Source organism: Mus caroli, chromosome 8, assembly GCF_900094665.2.
Source record: "Mus caroli chromosome 8, CAROLI_EIJ_v1.1, whole genome shotgun sequence".
Taxonomy (NCBI): Eukaryota; Metazoa; Chordata; class Mammalia; order Rodentia; family Muridae; genus Mus; species Mus caroli.
In genome coordinates this window covers 58122302-58145160 of record NC_034577.1, presented here as the reverse complement: position 1 = coordinate 58145160, position 22859 = coordinate 58122302, and the positions used below count along the sequence as shown (strand labels likewise).

General features: G+C 34.6%; 1 protein-coding gene across 3 annotated transcripts in view; it reads right to left on the bottom strand.

Annotated features, from left to right (window-relative positions):
- Positions 1-22859, bottom strand: part of March1 (membrane associated ring-CH-type finger 1) — a 781857-nt gene that overhangs the window by 710211 nt on the left and 48787 nt on the right. The window lies entirely within an intron of this gene.

Genomic DNA, 22859 nt, shown 5'->3' with positions numbered 1-22859 from the left:
TCTCTCTCTCTCTCTCTCTCTCTCTCTCTCTCTCTCTGTGTGTGTGTGTGTGTGTGATTATTGTACACCCAGGTTTGTTTCCAATGACTTGAAAGTAGAGGAATGGAAAATGCTATGTCAAGACCAGCCTGTGCTACTTAATGAGTTGTAGGAAAACCTGTGCTACACTGATACCCTGTCACTTAAAACAAACAAAAAAACAAACAAACAAGCAAACACAAATCTAAATAAACAAAGACCAGTGTAAATAAACCATTACTCCCTGATTTCTAACCCAGTAGTAGATAATGCTTCATATTTTGTTTCACATAAAATTTGTTATCATAACTGGATTTGTGATTTTCCTTAAAATAGTGAGAATTGACCTCTCTACAAGGTTTTTCAAGTTTGTTTTCTATAGTTATTCTTAACTCTCACCAGATATTAAAAAAGGCTTTTCTTTTAGTATGTACACAAATATAAAATATCTAAGGATATAGGCAATACAATATCATTTCCATAAATAAAAACCCCTCTGCTATTGAGAACAATTACTCTTAGTAGGATATTCTCCAAGTTTAAGTGGTACAAATGAATGCAGCAAAGTGAAGTTGCCTGGTACAGTTAGAGTTATATTATAGAATATAATTCACTTCTTTTGTAGGTACTCTCTTTAGTAGTAAAAATTTTGCATAATATAAAAAGGGTCTAAATTAAAGAGATGTTTCATGTGTATATTTTAAGCAAAATACAATTTATAGTATGAAAAAAACACTATCTTATCTCAAAATATATTTACCCTGACATACACTTACTAACCACTCACCTGCTATAAATTAAGACTTAAAAGAAATGTTCAAAATATATCAATCCTACAAGTCTTTAATTTAAAAGCAAAACTACATTCCCAGCTTGGCGCACATAAATATTGTTATGCTCATTCCATTAGACTTATGCTCTCTCCATGGAGACAACCTTCTAAGAACTAATTCCATCATGTTCACAATTATTTGCAGCTCTAAAAATCAATGTTTTAATGGAGGGGGGAAATAACATGAAAAGTACTGGCATTTTGACATATTAAATGGAAATCTTAAAATTTTTATAGTAGACAGAGTTCATTGCATCAGAAATCAGCAGGCCTTCAGTAATATGAGAGAAATTAGAAATTGCCTTTATTACTGAAATAGGGTATTAGCTTCAAGAAAATGAATCAAATAATTACAAGGACATAAAACACAGTTGGAAAGGTTAAAAAGTTGGATTTTTCCCACTAAGTTAAGCTTCATGAGCTTTGTCCAAGCATTCTAGCTGTGACTGGACAATCCTTAGATACACAGAAGAAGTTTTTTTCTGTTTGATGCAACTGAAATGGTCTAGACCTGAAACACTTTCTAACCTCCTTCATTGGAGTTCTAAAAACTCCAGTGCCTCCCCCTTTAAGGCTTATGGATCAGCAAGGAAAATGAGACAGAATAATTGACAGATTTTTCTGAACCCAACAGAGCAGTTGTATGCATGCATTTGTATTGTTACAGTGGGCACAAGCTCAAGAGAAAAAGAAGCCTCCATAAATAAGAATGCTAAAGAATGGAAAGTTTCTGCCTGTTTTAAACAACTTTGCTTGGGAGAGGTCTTGTGGTCTTTGTTCTGTGACTAGAGACAAAGTCAGTTAGGTGGCCTTGAGCTACCCAGACACTAAAGATAAAATAGTTTGTCCCCTACTGACTTGACTTGGAGCCTACCTATACACACCATGATGGTAACACACACCATGATGGTAACTTGGTTCACCCTGCCACAGGTTTTAGAGAAGAGCTAGAGACTTATTTGCAATTGAATCTTTGAGAGCTCTCTTGCTCTCTCTCTCTCTCTCTCTCTCTCTCTCTCTCTCTCTTTTGGTTCTCTTTTGGTTTGGAGGAGTGTTATGGAAGGAGCTATGGGTAAGAGGGATTTTCTCTTTGGGTTTGCTGGAACTACAGTTTCAGGTGAAATATTATTCAAGGAAAGAAACCTAAAGAGTCCTCTTGGTTATGGAGAAGCTCAAGTGAAAGGCAGGCTAGCTCAATATAATGACACAGATAGAAAGAGATTTCCAACGAGCCAGCAGTTTAGTCATAGAATCAAGCTTGTAAGTAGCTATATGGGATATGGTTCAAAAAATAAAACTGCCTTACTGAGATAGCAGGTCTTTGCCTCAGTATACACTTCCCATGTCATCAATGGTATAAATATTAGTTAAATTTCAATGGATAAATATTACAGGGAGTCAGTCAGTTCTGTTCAGCTGGTTGAGTTCAGAGCAGTGTAGGTGACTCATTCAACTGGGAGTCACTACAGTGAGTTCTGTGAGGTGGAGTTGAGTTCCTTTGTGAGTTCATGCAGTTCAGAGCAGGTCAGCAGAGACGGCTGAAGCCAGAGAATTTTTTTTTTTTTTTTGGCATTCTTTTTTTTTTTTGATTTTTAATATTTTTATTACAGAGAATTTTTTAAAAGCCAGGAGATTAGAACAGATTCCCAGAGTTACTTTGAGGCCAAGCAGAGCAATTCAGTCATAAGCTGAGAGAAGCCAGATTGAATCAGTCAACCTGGAAAGGAGTTTGAGAACAACTGAGTTGAACCAGTTAACCAGAGTTAAGAAAGAACTAAGGAGGTTGGTTGAGTTTATTCAGCAGTAAGTTCTGCTCTAAAGAATTTCTAATTGCCATTCTACACAAATCTGGAGAAAGAATAGCATGTATCTGCAGAATGAAGGAACTTATAAGACCTAATTATATTTCATATTTAAAGGAATCTTTAGTATCTCTGATCGATGTTCATCTTTCCAGAGTTATTGGATATTCTGGCTTCTATGGGCCTTCAGTGGGCCTGTAATTGTATCTATTTCAGCTGCCATGCTACAGACTCTCCCTTTTTGAATAAATTAAGCCATGTGTAAGCATGCACATCTTTTTCTACTCACATCTCTTTTGCTTTCCTTCTTGAAATCTAAGGCCCTACATATCTCTGCAAGCCTCTCCCAGCTTTGTGATTTCCAATCAGGCATCAGGAGTTGTTTCTGTATCATAAACTTGAGAGATGCGCTCTTTTAAATAGGATACCATATTTTCCATCAAATGGGGGGGGGGGTGGAGAAGAACCTGTATTGGGGAAGAACACTTTGTAGATGCACCAAGAGAGAAAACAGCTAAAACCATGGAGTGATTAGAAAAGCAACTTAATTTATGTCTTGTTCCCTCCTCATCAACATTTATACCTCCTCCTACAAGAAGAGCAAATCATTGAAATTGTGTGTAATATTAGCACAATCTATCACATGCCTGTAAAGAGTGGGTAATCAACAGTTTACCTTCCTTCATCCATGCATGAACAGAATCATAGCCACAGCCTTTTCAGCGTTACAGCACCTTAGAGGGAGTCACATAAGGTAATGCTGGACAAATGTAGGTTGCCATACCCAATTACTTTAACAACCATACCTCTTGCCTTAATATCTACTACCAACATATGTACACATACTTTTTTCAGCCCAGGGATCTTAAGTGACATAATATAAAAACACTTATTTTCTTAGTTGTGGCAAGAAAGAGGTAAGATAGTTCTTCTGGGTATTGTTGGGATAAGAAGCACTTTAAGTGACTGATGAGTTTGTGTAAATGGTCCCCTCTCTCTATCTCACTGCTGGCATTTAAGATATCAAGCTGATAACAATAGTCTTTCTCCCCCAGATGGACTACTGCAAGCCATTTTGTTCTTGTAAACAATCAGATTATGATTGATTCCCCAAGATTAGAAGATTGGGAACCATGAAATAGGACAGATGCTTACAATTAGGATTCTAAGTAAGAAATTGTATAAAAAGATACTAGAAAGGGTATTGTGTGATTAGCTATAATCAAAGGGAAAAAACAACTACAGATATCCCTGGGGGTAATCTATGAACACAGAGCGAGTACAGTTATATAGAATGCAAATGATGAGGCCTCTAGCAACAGTCTATTGCATTCTAAAGACTCAAATCAGCCCAATATTGGAAAGTGGATATTACTAACTGGAAAGCTAAGACCGCTGACATTCTGGGATTAATGAGGAGTTGTGTGCGGCCTCTGGCTGTAACTGTCTCCCACTCTGTCATGTCTTTACTCATTTGGAAACTATTTAGAATCAGAATATGATATTATAGCAGTGGCTAGATGGGGTTCAGAACTCTAGAAAAATAATATACAAAAAATTAAACAATTTCTTAGTGTTGCCTCATTTAAATTTCAACTGCCATGGTACTGTGATAGACATTGGATCCACTGAGACAGGTTCCCTGGGGTCCACATCTGAAAATGCTGTTTCTTTCTGTTGAAAACACCTTTAACCTCTTAGTCTCTGAGTACTTCCCCGCCGCCTAAATTTTTACATCTGCTGTATTTATGTACTACATGTTTACAAATGTCTGTGGATATGAGTGCTGTTTATTTCATTATAGAATTTGCAGTAGACTTACTTGCTTGTTTCATCTTGCTTGTAGGAAAAAGGAAATTAAATTTAGCAAACTGCCATTGGTTTTGTATTTACCATTTTAGAATAAGGATTTTTGGTTATTTAGACAGTTGATAAATAAAAATGCTCTCATCAAATAGGTTTGTATAAATACACATACAAACAAGATAAATCCCAAACCATTTTAAAACCCTAAAATGCAATTTTGATTAAAGTAGACCCAATAATTCATCTGTTCATATCTTAATGTACTCATGAAAAATTTAATGTGTATTACATAGACATCCTTCTATGCACTGAGAACAAAACTCACCCAAGTGGGAAACATTCCTGACTTCAGGTAGACTGCATTGTAGCCAGTAAGTAGCTACTAGTCAAATAACTCAACACAAACATAGATATGGAATTATGAGTAGTGATTAACTGTCAAGAAGGAAAAGTGTGAATGAGTTAAGAGAAACAAAACCTATAAATGGTACATTCAGGAAAGGAACATTTATTCTAAAATTTACTTTTTGAGAAAGCATTGATAAAGAACAAAAGTCATGCTAGGTCATTTTAGTCAAGAAAGTGCCAAATTGAAGGGGAAAATGAAAGGAATGAAGTTCATGATCCAAAGATAGTAAGTGTAAGATACAGCAAAAGGTTCTATTACAGTAGAACCACTCTGCTACAGTGAGACCAAGAAAGAAGGTTGACTATATCTTTGTATTCTAAAGTCTCAATGCTTTCACCAGTAAACTTGACCTCAAACATTGTTAAATTATTTTTTTAAAAAGTATAGTGCACCAGTTAGCTGAAGAATTTACTTGCCTTAAATGTATGCTCTACTTTATGAGACCATGCACTTGGTTAAAATCTAATCAATAAAACTTCTAACTATTTTGTATATGCAGCTAGGATTTTAAGATCACAGTACCAAAGAAAAAGATACTGAGTTATGATCATGTGTTTCGCTATGACTTCAACTTCTAGCAGGTTATTATTCAGTGATACTAGTAATTGTTATTAATATACATGTCTCATACATAATAATTTGTATTGATGTACAATTGTGTTATTCTATGTACAAAATAAAGCTGTGAGTAAATGAAAATTATACATAATTAGTAATATTAATTCATCAGATTTTATTGCTATCAAAAAATTAATTGCTAAGGATTATAGTCCAATAATTCATCTTTCCTAGACATGATTAAAATGTTATAATCACTGAAGAGACAAAAATTATCCCATTAATATCTGCAGGATATCACTCAAGTTACTATATCTTTTATTATGAGAATTTTATAAAATTTTCATTTTATATACTACAGAACTTATATATTACAGAACTTTACAAAATCTTGAAGAATTTGTTACTAAAATCAATGTATTCTTCTCAAGAATAAGCTGATCCTTAAAAGACATGATGAATGGCTAGCTCACAATCACTCTCACTGAGACCTACCATGTGTGGTTGTGTGGGCTTTATCTTCTTACACAAAACTCAATTTCAAACCATTGTGTCATTACCACAATAATGCTAATTGTTTCAGAAAACTGTTTTCCCTGCTTCCTTCTCTAGTACACACTGATCTTGAGTTACAAGTTTTATTCGCCTTATCCAAAGGGAAGACAACCTTCTCTACAAGCAAGATGAGCAATGGAGACAGTAAGGATAAGTAGGTGTCCCGGAGTGATTCAGTGTACACATGAGCAGTTGATAAACTAAAATGTTAGACTTTTGCACCCAGTTATCACCAATCTTTGCATTATTTTTTGATTTTCATGCTTTTTTAAATTCTTTAATAGTTTTTAATAGTCCAGACTTTATCCTCCCCCCAGTCTGGCCTCCAACTGTTCCATATACCCCACCTCCCCCCCATCCCATCTCCAAGAGGATGTCCCTATCCCCTACTGCTCCCCACTCCTTGGGGTCCCATTGAAATTTGATTCTATATTTAAGAAAACAAAATGAGAAATACTAATTTTACTTCAAACAAAGGTTTTTAAACTAGGTACTCAGTATGCTATAAATTAGTACCTTCCACTAATGATACCCATTCAATGAGTATTTCACTTTAAATACTGAGGAAATACAGTAGTTGGAGATATTATATAATTCTTTCTCTATTTTACATCATGGACCTCTCATTTATAAGGTTTTTATTTTATTTTATACCCAAAAGAATAGAAAGAACCCTTGCTTTAACAAAAGAGCTCAAATATTTAATAAATATAGATATAGAAATTGGACTCCTTCACTACCCATACCTCATTTCTTACACAACTAGATACAGATTTACTACACTGAGGTAAAAAAAAAAAATTTCAAATGAGCTGATAAATCTAGGAAATGGGTGAAAATGGGTTCATGTTTCACTGGGATATAAAAATTATAAGTGAGGTGGACACAGGTCTAGGCTTACCATCCAGCTTATACTAAGTAGTAGTTACACTATCTCTGATGCTTTAAAGGATATGGACCCCATGGCCTTTAAGCATAGAAATAAAGAACTGACAGCAGTAATAGCTAGTTTAGTCTGGATCAGATGCTATGTGTATCAATAGTTAACAGATCAGTATGTGGCTAGTAAAGACCAAAGCACTTCTTTGCAATTCAGAACAACCTTTGTTCTATCCCCATGCCTCAAGTCCCATGCCCTGACTCCTGGGACAAGCAGAATTAAACACCTAAATGTGATGCATATATACAAGTCAATGGAAGTAAAATCACCCTGGTCCCAGCCAATTGTAAATCAATTCAAAACAATACTTTTCTGCCTATATTTAAAGTATAAAGTTCTTTCTGTAAGAAACTTTGCTATGCACTAAAGGTATAAATGAATTTGTGGGAGCTATCTCTGTCTTTAAATTGCTATAATAAAATACAGAATACAAGGATACGATTTAGCAACAAAAACATAAGGTAACTGGTGCCAAGTATAAAGACTGAGAAACTCTGAAATGGTTTCAACTTCTTTCTATGCGTCCTTCCAGGAAGAATATATGAGTTTAATGCTAAACTCTTCTTGTGTTATATATGCTTTCAAATCACATATCATTATACACATCATTGGCCCTGTGTGCACTACTAGACATCCCCATTCTTAAAGTTTATCTTAGAGCCACACTGACTCTTTTATATCTGCCAAATGGAGGTATTGCACAAAAATGACTAGAGACTGGTACTAAAACAGCTGGACTCGAAGAACAAGGAAATCAAGCATCCCTTTCCACTCAGAACAAGGAGATGAAGCATTTCTTTCATAAAGATAAAAACTGGACTTATTTTTGCGAAGTTTAATCATAAGTAGAGGGAAAATTGCAATTATGTACGTGATTTACACATGATTCACAGTAAATTAGACTTTTATTAAAGCCTATCATTAGGATAGGGAAGATAGCTTAATCTGAAAAGTGTTTGCCACACAATCATGAGAACCTGAGTTCAATCCCTAGTGCCTATGCACAAAGGTGAACACATTAGAGAGTGCCTGTAAACCCAATCCTGGTGTAGATTAGAGAATCCCTGGAGACCTACTACAACAACCAGTATAGCTGAATCAGTGAGTGCTTGGTTCATTACAAAATACCATCTCAACAAATAAGGTGGTGAGCAACTGAGGAAGAGAGATTTCATTAACATCTAGTCTTCATATTCAGGAAAACACATTGGTAAGCATATATATATATATATATATATATATATATATATATATATATGCACTCAGGCACACAGACACATATACACATATACCCCTAGCATTCAATGAGATGAGAGGCATATCAACAAATATTAAATTAAAAAAATATGTTGACTTACATTTGGACATGTTATTTTGCCATGGGTTTTATGACAAAGAAATGATTAAGTGAGGTTACACCATTACTGCTGGAGTATACTTACTGCAAATCACACTGCAGACAATAGTATGTGAGCACAACTATTGATTTTAGCCACAATTCACTTCATGCTTGACGCTTTCTTCTCAACCACGCCCCAGAAATATGGAAGTGGATTTCAGTAGTTATGCCCATGACTACACATGTTATTAGTTAATCAAAAGAGAATATCACATTGAAAAACTTCATGAATTATTAATAGGAAAACCTCATGTCGATTGAACTTATATAAAACTTCATTATCAGTAATAGCAGAAAGATAGGAGAGATAGATAGATAGATAGATAGATAGATAGATAGATAGATAGATAGATAGGAAGGAAGGAAGAAAGGAAGGAAGGAAGGAAGAAAGGAAGAAGGGAGAAAGGAAGAAAGGAAGAAAGAAAGGAAGGAAGGAAGAAAGAAAGAAAGAAAGAAAGAAAGAAAGAAAGAAAGAAAGAAAGAAAGAAAGAAAGAAAGAAAGAAAGAAAGAAAAAGAGGGAGAAGAAAGAGAGAGAAGAAAGACAGATATAGAGATGGATGATAGATTATAGATATAGTGAGAGTAAAAATTTATTTTGTGCAAAAAATAGGGTCCATTATGAACAAAGTAAATTTAAGATATAAGATAAGTAAAACTATGAACAAAATAAGCTAATCCTATGGTGCAGGCCGCATTCCCATCCACTTGCTGGGCTGAGAAAGGAGGATGACAATGTAGAGGCCAGCTTGGACTACATAGTGCAGTCAGGGCTATCCTGAAATCTTAGATCTCCTGTCAAAATAAGAGATACAAAGAGGGCTAGTGATATGTATAAATGGAAGAGTGCCTGCCTGTCATACCTAAGAATCTTGGTTCCATTCTCATTATTAAAAAATTTCTTAACAACTTTTTCAAATAACAACTCACATAATTTCTTTAAAAAACCTTAAAATGTGTCTAGAAACCCAAAGACCCCAGATAGCCATAAAAATTCTAACCAGAAAAAAGGCTGGTGGTATCACCATACTTGATTGGAAGTAATACTATTGAGTTGTAATAAAAAATAGTGTGGTGCTGGCTAAAAAATCAAATGTATAGATCAATTCAACAGAATATAGGACTCAAACATAATCTACATGCCTTCAAGCACCTGAGTTTAGACACAGATGACAAAAATGCACACTAGAAAAAGACAACCTCTTTACAAAAATACCTTTGGTTTCACTGAGAAAAATGACTAAAGCCAAACATTTGAGCTTAGCATCAAAATGATGTATATACAATTAACCATTACCTTTGCTCACTATATTCCACAGAAAACTTGATTTTCTTAAAGATTACTATTTACTGGACAATTCTGCAAGAAATTTCCAGACTGACCATCTGCCCAAATTGTGCGCACAGAGGTCTGAGAAGCAGTTGAACATTTAAGAAGAGATCCTTCTAATTAATTCCTGGTTGCTAAGAAACTAACGGAGAAAAATTATGGTTCTAAATATCATCCTGAGTCACATTAATCCAGGCGATTCATCTTTTGGGGAGGTATTTTTCATAATCAGGTAACAGAATTTGTTTGAATAAATGTTCAATCCCATTTGAATTATATAGACACCCAAAGAATTGCATGAATTAATATTTTTACATAAGAAGTGTGTTTATTATTCACATACAAACAAAAAGCAAAGATTGTTGTGCTATATATGGATCAGATGATAAGCGACCCGAGTAATTTGATGGTCAATATCATTAAGTGTCCCTCAGCATGCAATGGCACTTTGTGGCTTTTTAACTAAGGCTCTGAGCAATGATCCGTGTCTATTTTTGACTTTAGACATTTTCAAAAACCATCATAATGACACATCTTTAGCTCTATGCTAGCAAAAGTATCTTCTTTTGTCTCTGATTCTGGTATTAATTTTCTTGTGACTTCCAAAATTTATGTTAAGCTTTCAGTTGAATGTTTAGAAGTAAGTGTTCAATGCATAGGAACTAAGATGCTGAAGTTTCTTGCCAGTGAGTAAATCATACTGAGACCATCGTGATGAAAGTAGCCCTAGAGTTCAACAATCAATAAAATATCTGATGCACCACACTGGGACATTGTTTTCTTTTTAATTTATTTTAATATCTTATTTTACTTACATGCTAATATAATGCAAAGTGCAATGTCAATACCTGAATGCAGCATGTCCCAATCAAACTGAGGCTCCTTTAATTTACCCTTCTAAGATTTTTTTTTCTATTTCCTGCACTATCCAGTTTAAGGTAAAAGCTTGTAAAAGCTTATAGCAAACCAAAGTTCTCAGTGACCTCATTTATTTCCCAGTGCTATCTAATGTTGAGAGACAAAAAGTATAAATAATTTGGTGACTTCAATAGAATATTTAACAATAGCTGTGTGGACATTCAGAGTCAGCCTCTATAAGCCCCATGACTTGCAACTCCACGAACCTGAGTCAGAACAAAAGCAGCTGTGAGATCCACCACAGAGACTTCATTGCCTACACCTTCAGCACCAATAACACTAAAGATGAGCTTGTTCTCCATCTGATACTCTCTAAGTATTAAAACGTAGAATTGTAAAAGCCATATGTACATTTGTAGTGACTGTCAACTTTATCGAAATCCCTGAATGATCAGAATGAAGACAGAGCACCTTCTCAGTATCTAGGTTCCAAGAGTATCTTTTTTGTCAGGGTTAAATACACAATTGTCTTCATAGTCCACATTTCAAAATGACAAGAAAAGTGTTGTGACACACCCAGCCACGCAGTGAAATATGCTTGGTCTCTATCCCAGCTCTTTTTCCCTTCTTTTCATCCTAATTAAAAATGTCACTAGCTTTAAATAACCACAGAAGATTAATAAATTTCCTCTCCAAATTCATGTGTATTTTAAAAGAAAACAAAACCTTTGAATGACTAAAAGCATCATCTTTCCTAAATGTTCCTGTCCCTAGATTTCCTAATTAGTGAATAAAAATTAAATCTACCCAGTGTGTATCCCAGCACCTTGAGGATCAGTTGGAGGTCTTCATCCTCTCCCACAGCCATCCATCAAGCTTTGACAGATTTTACTCATAAGCAGTTCCCAAGCCCCTGACTTCTTCTGTATCCCTGTTAATCTGCCCTAACTCCAATTCTCATTTTCTTCTGCCGAAAAGAATGCAGCCATCTAGCTTCAGTTGCATCTCTGTAATTCATTTTCCTCACAAATGCCAGAGGGAGTGCTCCAATAAATAGATCAGATCTCGACGCTGTGCTTCAAATCCTTCATTGCTTCAAAGATAAAGTGAAAATCCTCCCACTTTCCAGGAGGAGCTTCATCTATGCTCATTCAGCATGCTGTGCTGAGTTTTCTCTATCTCGCGTTGCCCAGGGCATTTTCTGATCTGTATCCAAATGGATAATTTCTTTCATCACGGATTTCATAAAGACTTGAGAAACTATGCACTTTTGCCTATGAAGTCATCTCTCCGCTTACCCACAAGACATATAGTCCAATATCACCATACATGCCTGAAAGTATAAAGAGAATTGTTGTGGGGGATGTGTGTGTATATGTGTGTATGTGTGTGGTGTGTTTGGTGTGTGTGTGTATATGTGGCCTGTATGTCTCTGTGTGTGTGCTTGTAGATGATGTGTATGTATGTTGGTGTGTGTGTATGTACATGTATGAGTTTTTTATGTGTGTGAGGGTGTGCCTTGGTGGGTGGGAGTACTCTATGTGTTGGGGGTGTTTTCCAATTTGCTCTTAACCATAGATCTGAGAAATCTAACACACTAGTTGCCTTTTCCTTAAGTGGAGACTTCCAGCTTTTCACTTTACAGCTTCTTTTCCAAGCATTGCTGCTCCTGCACTTTGAGGCCATTATTAAATAAAATAAAGCTTAGTCAAGCGCTATTGCCTGCAACAGTCTGTCTGACAATGAAGAAGGTTACTAAATGAGTAATGGATGGGTAGCTTTACTACATGGCTACACTGGAGAGAGCAATCACTCACAACTCCATATGGAAATGGAATGATGATACAAGGCTTCACAATGAAGTTGAAAGCTTATGAATTTCCTATTTCTGGAATTTTTCATTTATTGTCTTTGAATTGCACTTCAACATAGGCATCAGAAGCTATGGATAGTAGGGGGACTATTATTCTATTTAACTATTCAACTTTAGACTTTAAGGGGTGTTTATTGAGTATTATATACGTCTGTAATTATTAATGCTAGGAAGGCCCATGTGATGCTGATTGAGCCAATTGAGCTCATATTGTACCTTGTAATTCTCAGCATAAAATTGCCTAGGAGTCGTTGTTGTCTCTCTCCATCCCACCCAGGGGCTTGAGAGAAGGACCTCACTGTTTTACATTTACCTAAACAGCTTGCCTCACAGTAACTTTATAGAATTCTCTATTTTTTACCAGAGATAGAAGAAGCTTGGCTAATCAAAAAACACATAGTAGAATGGACATAGGTGTGCCCCAACATGAGTAAAATCAAGCTACAGTTGATAAGGTCGTGGATTAGAGTACTACATTCAAAGTTCATTAGCATAAAATCAGTTATATTTAAATTCTAATATATTTAGAATACTACATTATCTCTCAAGAACGCATAATATTTAAGGAAATATGTGCTAGTCCTTTGCTAGTTGCCCATGAATTTAGCTCTTGATTCTCTTTTCTGACATCTTTGTACTTCTCACTCATATTGGACACGTATCAAATCCCAACTTATGCCACATGCTATCTGCATTATATGGACAATACGATGGCTTCTCTTCTTTTATACTGAGTACAATGAAAGTCATCAGGGTCATTCTTTTTACTCACCCTGCTCCCCAAAATGAGAAGGGAAACATTTACATTTTCATTACTCTAACTTTGACTTACAATAGTGAGAACTCAACAGTCAGGGTTGGTTTCAAAAGTCAATCATCAAATAAACATCAAACAAAGGCACATGATTGAAATAGAGAATTGGCTCCTTTTGTTTGATTGTTGGAGACTATGAAAGATGATGACTAAGCTACAACTCATGCAAGAAACACCAAACATGCCTATGCTCCATGAAACACCCTGATCCCATTAAAAACCAAGAGAACAGAGCCAAGAAAGCAGCTACGGTTCGCTTTAGTTTTCTTCTGTTTCAGGTTAATTTAACCTTTAAAAAAATTACACAGACCTTTAACTTTCAATTGCAGTGCCATCTTGCAGAAAATGCAGAGGCAGAACTCAATACCCATTAGTGCTTAGATACAATAGCTAGCAAAGCACTATAGAAACATGGCCCACATGTGGCAACTATATGCACCAGCGGGCAATGTTCATGAGAAAGTTTTTAATTCTACAAGGTAAAAATCATTCCAAAGTTCACAACTATCTCCCATATCACTGAGATTCAGCCCACTACATTATCCTTTAAAAAGGGTGATAAATGTACCACTTTGACAAACTCACACTAAACAGAAAAATATGGGAAAAGGTCTAGCATTTAAACTTTATGCATTGTTTGAAACATACCATACCTGCCCCCAAGACTACTGCTGACAAACATTATGGCCCCTTGAAGACTCAAGATATCTTATGTTTACCAGGTGTAAAAGGTAAGGTGAATGTGTTGAAAAATATTGAGATAATTCTAGATGATCCCTATAAATCATAATTAAATTATGCCTAATAATGATCCATTTATTCATTAATCAGTCTTGCTGAAATATGAACTCAAGGAAATATAAAAAAGGATTGAAGTCTAAAAATAACATCTACAAATGGGCATTTTCCAATGTAGATTGTTTAATTCCCAGAATGCAAGATGAGTACATGGAATATATGAGTACTCAAAAATTATAGCAGTCATAATCACTCAAGGTTGCTCAATGGACTCGGGCAGAACAAGTACTAGAAGCCAGGTCTCATGACTTTGGGACTAACTTTCTACCTATGTATAGCTTGCCATGCAAAAGCAATCAGCTCTGTGTTTGGGGCAGGGATGAATGTAGTAAAATGTGAATGAATAGATAGCACAAGAAACTGTTTAGCATAATGCAAGACCTCCTCTCACCAGCCAGCAAGTACTCAGATCTTAGTTGACTAATTTTTTCACCATGTTGAGAAACAAAGAAGATAAAGTTAGAAAAAAGGCATTCCTTAAATATTAATGTAAATGCTATTTTAAAAAATAAAGTTAGAAAAAAAAACTTGCCTAAAATGTGTTTTTAAATATTCCAATTCTATACTTGTTTGTTAAAACAATTAAAAGAGATGTAATTTTATTTATTTGTTTGTTTGTTTGTTTGTTTATTATGCGTGCTCTATCTTCACACACACATATCAGAAGAGCGCATCAGATCCCATTACAGATGGTTGTGAGCCCCCATGTGGTTGCTGAGATCTGAACTCAGGACCTCTATAAGTACAGCCAGTACTCTTAACCACTTAGCCATCTCTCTGGCCCCAAGAAATGTTATTTTCTAAAGTTAAGAATAGGAATTTAGTTCAGTGGGTAGAGTATTTGCCTAGCATGCATAAGACTTGGGGCAATCTCTATCACCGCATAAAACTTGATATGATTACTCAGGAAGTAGAAACAGAAAGATCAAAAGTTCTATGTCATATTCAGGTGCAAGTTAAAGTTCAGCCTGGGGTACATGAGATACTGGCTCTATATTAATTTATTATTCAATTAATTTAATTGAAAAGTAAAAGATGGCAATCTCTACAGTAATCAAACCTATACCTTTACTTTAAAAAAAATTTTTTAAAGCTCTATGTTAACAGTCACTGCATCCTGGCCTTATCATTTTGCTTTCTTTTTAGAGGATAAATGTTCTGAATACTGTTTTCTAATATAATTTTCTGGAAGAAGTAGTAAAGTTAAAATGAGCATATTTCTATTACAACATAAGCATGTGATTTTATTCTAAATGGTATCATGTGCAAATTACCACTAACAGGTTTACATGACTTTGTATCGTCTTTCTGTTCAATTATGCAAAACCCTTCACTTCAGCTTACAGAATGTGCCAGTCATATTCAGCTCTGTCTTACAACAAAAATCCAAATCAATGGCTGCTTGAAAAGGCAGAAGTATACTTTACTAGAATCAAAAGATTCTGGGAAATTCGCTGCTATATGGCTCCTTAAGGTTTTCTCAGGCCCAAATCCCTCCACTATCTTCACAGCCATTTTTGGAGGACAGCCCTCTGTAACATCACACCCAGTAGCAAAGTGATTCTTTAAAAAAAAAAAAAAACCGAGTTTTTGACAAAGAACAACATAAATGTCACATACATAACTTGCCTTTGCCCCCTAGATATGAATCTAGCAATTTGGTCACTTGAGAACAAGAAAGAGAAAAAATTCATGTGCCTTTATTCAAGTAGATGCTATGAAAGCTAGCTGACAACCAGCTATCTCTTCTTGAAGAAATATCCAGAAAATAAAATAGTAGATCCTGTTGAAGATGGGGGAGGGTTCAGGGTGTATTGACTGTGACCAAGTAAGAAAACTGGGAAAAGGGTGTAAGGTTTTTACATAGATAATGCTTGAGAGCAACACCAGATTGTATATTTGTTACACTGCATTCCACTTAGATGATTAACGATCTGCATAATAAATAATCTTCAGGATCATAGCAGTCAATGACACATCCAGACCCAGAACTGCATAGCTGCAGATCATTTTCACCTATGTAATAGATTCAAAGATCCATGATCCTGTGCTATTATAGACAAAGTCACACTGTGCTTTGGTTCTCAACAAGCAATGTGATATAATAATTAGAAATGCAGATTTGGAAACACAAATTCCAACCCTGCTTTGTTGTTTCATCAAGAAAGGGAAGATCTCACACATACACACACACATACACACACACTCAGAACTGAGGTCAGGGTTAAATGAGTTAACAATTGGGAGGCATTTAAGTGAGTCTTTGGACAGGGTGAGAACTTTATTTCATTGTCTATCAACTGCAGATTTGGATCGTAGAAAGGATGCACTCTAACTGTAATCATGCAGGTAATGCCCACAAGTAAAAAACAGTGTTTGGGGAAGTGGTTGTGTTATTCTCAGTCTGTAGTTGATGCTCTCCTCTGATGAGTGAGGTACTGTAAAATCTTTATGACAACAGAATTCACGAACAATTAAGAAACTAGGACAGGTGTTGGGTAGAAGGACACAGGATAAAAGTGAAACAAAGAAGTAGGTGTGTGTGTGAAAGAGAGAGAGGGGAGAGGAGAGGAGAGGCGAGAGAGAGAGAGAGAGAGAGAGAGAGAGAGAACAAAAGAACTGTATATATAGAGAGAAAATATGTCACAAAAGAGGTGTTGGGTATTTTTAAAACATGGTAAAGACAAAAGAAGTTACCTGGATTTTGGAAGTAGAAATACAAGGTTAGAAATCTATATAAATTTATCTGAATGGAGACTATCTAAAGTACTTCAAGAGTGAGTCATTTTATTGACTACATTCAGGTAAGCTAGCATCAAATTCCTAGAAGAAGCTTGAGTTGAGTATCTTCTGGCAATATGCTTGAATACAAAAGCATTTATTCTCGGAGAAATTGAAATTCAATGCTTGGCCTTCATCTATATAATTTGTATTTATGTATGAAAGTATAGTTTTTCTATAAATCCATAGATCATTTTCAGTATATAATGGGACTTATTAGTGCTCAATTTTTTTATCTTAGCTGTTTGTCATTACAGAATATAGAGTTTAAGGCTGCAAAGATGGCTCAGTGATTAAGAGGACTTGCTGCTCATACATAGGATCTACATTCAGTTCGTAGCTCCCAGCGGAGGCTTGCAACCTTCTTTATCTATAGTTCCAGGGAATGTATGAGAAACATGTAGACAAACATTCATTCACACAAATTAAATAGTTTAAAATGAATAAATCAATCAAATCTAAGCCATATCTATGTAGAGGCTTCAGGATATTGACAGATTCTCATAGCATGCTTTTTTAGAGTTGGAATGCTGAAAATTCAAAGCCAAAATTATCTTAAACATTTTTTATTTCCATTAATATCTGTTTTAGCCTGCATCTGAATCTAGCATCTTTCTTGTCTACTAGGTAAAAACTATGGAAACTATTTTTAGGAGGTCACTAGCTTCTCCTAGCTCCAAAGTTAAGAATGCTACCCCACAGGATCTCAAACCTAGAGCTAAGATCTCTACTTCTCTGTAACCAGTATAACTAATGTTAGCATCAATGTATTTGGTAAATGCTTTAACTTATGACTTTTATTAATTATATAAAGCTCATATAACTACTTCCACAGAGTATTACCCTGTTATTTATGGTAACTTGTTGACTGTGTTTCTGAGGTATGGTCATTCATGTGTGGCTCAAAATAAACTTTTATTCCCTTCCAGATGGAAACTGTGTTTTGCATTACCAATTTTAATAGTAATTTTTTTTAAAAAACCTGTATATGGGAAAAATATAAGTGTTTAAAATTATTACTGGTAAATATCTAGTAGAAAGAAATCGCATGACAAAATGTTACATTCTTAACAATCTGCTCTATATGTTTTCTTTGTTTGGTTGGTTTGTTTTTGGGTGCTGGAGCTGAAGTCCAGAGCCTCTAGGATATTACACAAATGTTCTACCACTGAGCTACATTCCCAGCCCTATGTTCTAAGAAATTATATTTTGCTTTTAGTCTAAATTATTTACTTACCTAATTCAGATTGATTGTGTTCAGCTAACAATGAAATTCCTTTCTGTGATAAGAAGACAAAGATATGAATGAGGTAATGAGTTTTATGAATATGCTTGATGCCCTGCCTGGGTCACATTCATATGCGAGTATGAAAATAGCAAATGAATATGCAAAATTTATGTAAATTTACACAACAGTCATTTTGAATGAAAAGGTCAAATGTCATATAAGCAATGTACCAATCTCTTCAGTCCAATTAATTTCTGTTACATCTCTCTGGGCACTTTCAGACTAAAATATGTGCATTTTCTTATACAAGGAGCAATGTAAACACAACTTGTTCTTTATGCAGTGAAGGATAATTCCTATCAGAGCTTCCATGCATTCCTATGTTGAATTGTGAATGACTAAATACAATTTACCATTCAACAAATATTTGCTGGCACCTATTGTGTGCAAGATACAATATTAGATGGAGGCAAAACAATGAAAAGCCAAACAATGTTACTATTTTCATCAAGCTAAGTATTTGACCCAATTTCTCTGGGAATTACAAATGTTTTTTAATGACCTAGAATTTATTCACCAAGGAACAGCTTTCAGGATCATCAAAGTTCTGCCTAATGACATGTCTCAAGCAAATGGTACTATATGAAACTCCCTCCCAAAGGATGGGCCCAGTAGAACTCTAAGTTAGGAGAGTAAGGAACAAATAATTGTTGAAATGAGGAGAAAGCAAATGAAATAAAGCAGTACATGTTACATAGCACTCACAGGAAAGTCAGGCTTCCCACTAAATGCAAAAGGCCATCAAACAACAAATGCAAGTTCTCTAACATACAAACTTTTCAACAAACCCACAGACCTTTTACCATCACAAAAAATAGGAACTTCATAGTAAGAAGCAACCAGAAACTGAGGGTTGAACATTTGTAAATCACTAGAACATCTTTTTGATACACATGCTTAGAAAAATACAAGCACTGGGTAGTGGTAATATCGTAGTAACCAAAGTTTCTCTTGGGTAAATCTAGCAGCATGTGAGAAGATGGTTCATGTGTGCATGTCCACATGCATGTGTAATTAAAAACAATCATACAAAAAGATTGTTAAGAAAAACTCTCACACATTTGATTCTTCAATATTATTGAGGAGAAAGTTCTAGAAAGAAAGCTAACAAATATAGGTTATTTCCTTTCTATATTTTTCTACCTTTTTTGAGCCAAATTCTAGAAAGTGTAAAATGTTGGCTGCAGTTTTCAAGGAAAAGATTTTCTCAATAACAGCTTGGGAATCTGTGCTAGAGTCAAAATCTGGAAGTCTCCCAATAGGCCATGTCTTAAAGGTTGAGTCCCAAGTTTGGAAATGGGAGATAGTGAAAGCTTAAAGAGGCAGAGCCAAGTAAGTGGTCCTTGATGAAAGAGCTTTTCAGGAAATTCTGGTAGTCTACTATCTTCCTCTTGATTTCCTGGCTGTTAGATGTTCCTTTTTGCTGATACAGGCTCTCCATTGTGATGTGCTTTCTCTACATGCCCAAAGGCCATAGAGCCACTTAACTATGGATGGAAACCTACAAACCAGTTTTCAATATTCAACCCAACTCATGGACCCCAAGCATCCAAGATCGCACATTTGAACATACATCACAAAACTACTTTAAAAGTTTAGATACCCATTGTGTTACACAAAATAATTATTATATTTTTATATGTAATAATCTCAGGTATTTATCACAAGAACAGAAAGCACAGCAAGAGAGTAGCCTTTGAGTGTTGAGTATAGGATTTTGCAAATACCATGATACTGTTACATTTGTAATTTAAGTTGAAACTGTTGTCACTTAAACTACTCCAACAGAGGTGAATTTTTTTTTTTTAAGATTTATTTTATTTATATGACTACACTGTTGCTGTCTTGGGATACACAAGAAGAGGACATCCGATCCCATTACAGATGGTTGTGAGCCGCCAAGTGGTTGCTGGGAATTAAACTCAGGACCTCTGGAAGAACAATCAGTGCTCTTAACTGCTGAGCCATCACTCCAGCCCCAGAGGTAAATTTTTAAACAAAACAATATATGTAGGGGCTAATGAGATGGCTCAGTGGTTAAGAGCACTGACTTCTCTTCCAGAGATTCAGTATTCAATTTCCAACAATCACATGGTGGTTCATGACCTTCTAAATACTTACCTCAGAATTTGAAATTGTTGGTGGAAGGAATATGTAGTAAAAAAATGTCTATGTTTAAAAGTAAGAAGAGAAGTAAAAATAGTATACAGTTATTCCTGGTATATGGAATGAGAGAGGAAGAGAGAGAGATGTTTAATTTAGATATGTATGCATGATCATTTCCAGAGGAAGATTTGGACATCCTCCTCTGTCACACCCAGTCTTGTTTCCTTGTGAAAAGGTCATTTAATAAACCTGGCAGCCAGCAAGACCGACCTATCTTCCTTATTTTAGTACCAACAGTGTTGGTATGGTTATTTATATGATATAAATATGTCCTTTAGAAAATAATAAAAATGTCCGACTGTTTCAACAGTGTATATATATATATATATATATATATATATATATATATATATATATATATATATATATATATATATATATATATATGTATGTATGCATGATCATTTTCAGAGGAAGATTTGGACATCCTCCTCTTTCACACCCAGTCTTGTTTCCTTGTGAAAAGGTCATTTAATAAACCTGGCAGCCAGCAAGACCGACCTATCTTCCTTATTTTAGTACCAACAGTGTTGGTATGGTTATTTATATGATATAAATATGTCCTTTAGAAAATAATAAAAATGTCCGACTGTTTCAACAGAGATTATATATATATATATATATATGTATATATATATGTATATATATATATATAGCATGAATGGGAGATGAGCCCAAAAACAAACACTAATAACCAGGAACCACTAGAGACAGAGACGAGAACTCTGTTCATGCACGCAACAAACATTCTTCAAATATTTCGAATAAAGGTTGGTTGGGTCTGCATATAGGAAACATGCAGATTAAGAGAACCAAGTGCAAAGGCAAAAATGTTACCTGAAACTGCATGAAACAAGAGCTGCAGTTAGATAAACACAAGCATGTCTGTCCATTGTTCTAAAAGATGGCACTCTTGTAAAAATACAAGTCTCAGAAGGAAATCGCTGATATAAACAGAAATTACTAAAACTGTTAGAAGATGAAATTAATATAAATCAAAGCATAAAATATTTAAAGCTATAGAGAATAAACATGTTTAAAGATTGAAACATCTCTGAAGATTTCAGCAAAGCAAATAAACCCTGAGTTAGAAAGGATGAGGATTATGAGGCTAATACTAAAAGACAACCAGTACAAAAGATAAGTTTACCATTGAAACTATGGAGATATATACTAAACAAGAACAATGAAGAACGGTCTGGAATAAAATATTAAATCACATGAAGAAAATATCTTTAGAAGCTAACAATCAGAAAACAAGGGATATATTTATTATTAATGTATATTTTGGAAAGATGATCAAAGATCTATTTTCCAAAGACTACTAAACAGACTCTGAGAAAATTTATTCTGTACCTTAGCTTTAAATAATGAATATTCTCACTTCACTGTAAAATATTCAACAAGATAAAAGCACATTGTAAATTATTCTAATTTTAAGAAGAGAGCAAGCAGAACTTTCATCCCAAAGCCTAACAAATTTCAAACAAGAAAGATCAATTTTAATTATTTTCATGCAAATTTTAAGTAAATCACTAGTAAATAGAATTGATTCCTGCATTTGAAAAGTTTAATATCAAGTGGCCCAAGAAAGATTATTGTTGCAAGTAATATAAATTACTGGAGAAACACACATATGAGTAATCTTATTTCTGGAAACTGGATAATCATTTTCACCAATAAACAGGGGGAGAAAAATCATAAAATCACAACATTATGATGAGAAAGACATTTGACACATTTCATTTCCTTCTAAAAATATTATGAATCACAGATAAAATAGAATATTTTTGACCCATAATAATTATTTAGACTTCAATGCCCAATGTCATTCCACATAATGAATCAGTAGAGCAATCACAATTTATAGTTTGGAACCTCATAATCTCTCAAGCATTTCACAACATTGAATTGAAATATCTAGTTAAATATAATTACAGAAAAGTAACTTGTGTAAATAACAGAAACCATATGGAACTTCATAAACCATGATGAGATTACAATGAATATTTCATTTGGAGAAATGATAATATCACTGTAAAATCTGCAAAATCACAAAGTTTAGATGAAATACAGTAATTTGATAAGTTCAACATACAGGAATATTAAAGAATCAATGTTTATTCTCCATTCAAAGTGCTTTAGAAGGAAACTGAGAAAAATATTTTCCAGGTACAAAAGATAAGTTTACCATTGAAACTGTGGTGATATATATTAAATAAGAACAATGAAGAACAGTCTGCAATAAAATATTAAATCATATGACAAAAATAGAAGCTAACAATGAAAAAACAAGGAATATATTTATTATTAATGTATATTTTGGAAAGATGATCAAAGATCTATTTTTATATAAGATCTATTACATAAAAATATAATCTTTAGAATTAAGGACAGAGTTATACTGCATCAGTCTGATGAGAACATCAAAAGGAACAAAGGACTCAAAAGAAGCTATAGCAGAAAGAAGATATGTTCACTTTCTTCATGATTCAAATAATCAAAGTGTGTATTTTCCCAAAAGATCTACAAATTTAATTAAATTAAAACATTAAGCACAAGCCTCTTCTGGTCAGACCAGCACCTGAATAGCTAGGGCGCAGGTTCGGCTGACACTCACCAGCTACCCACAAC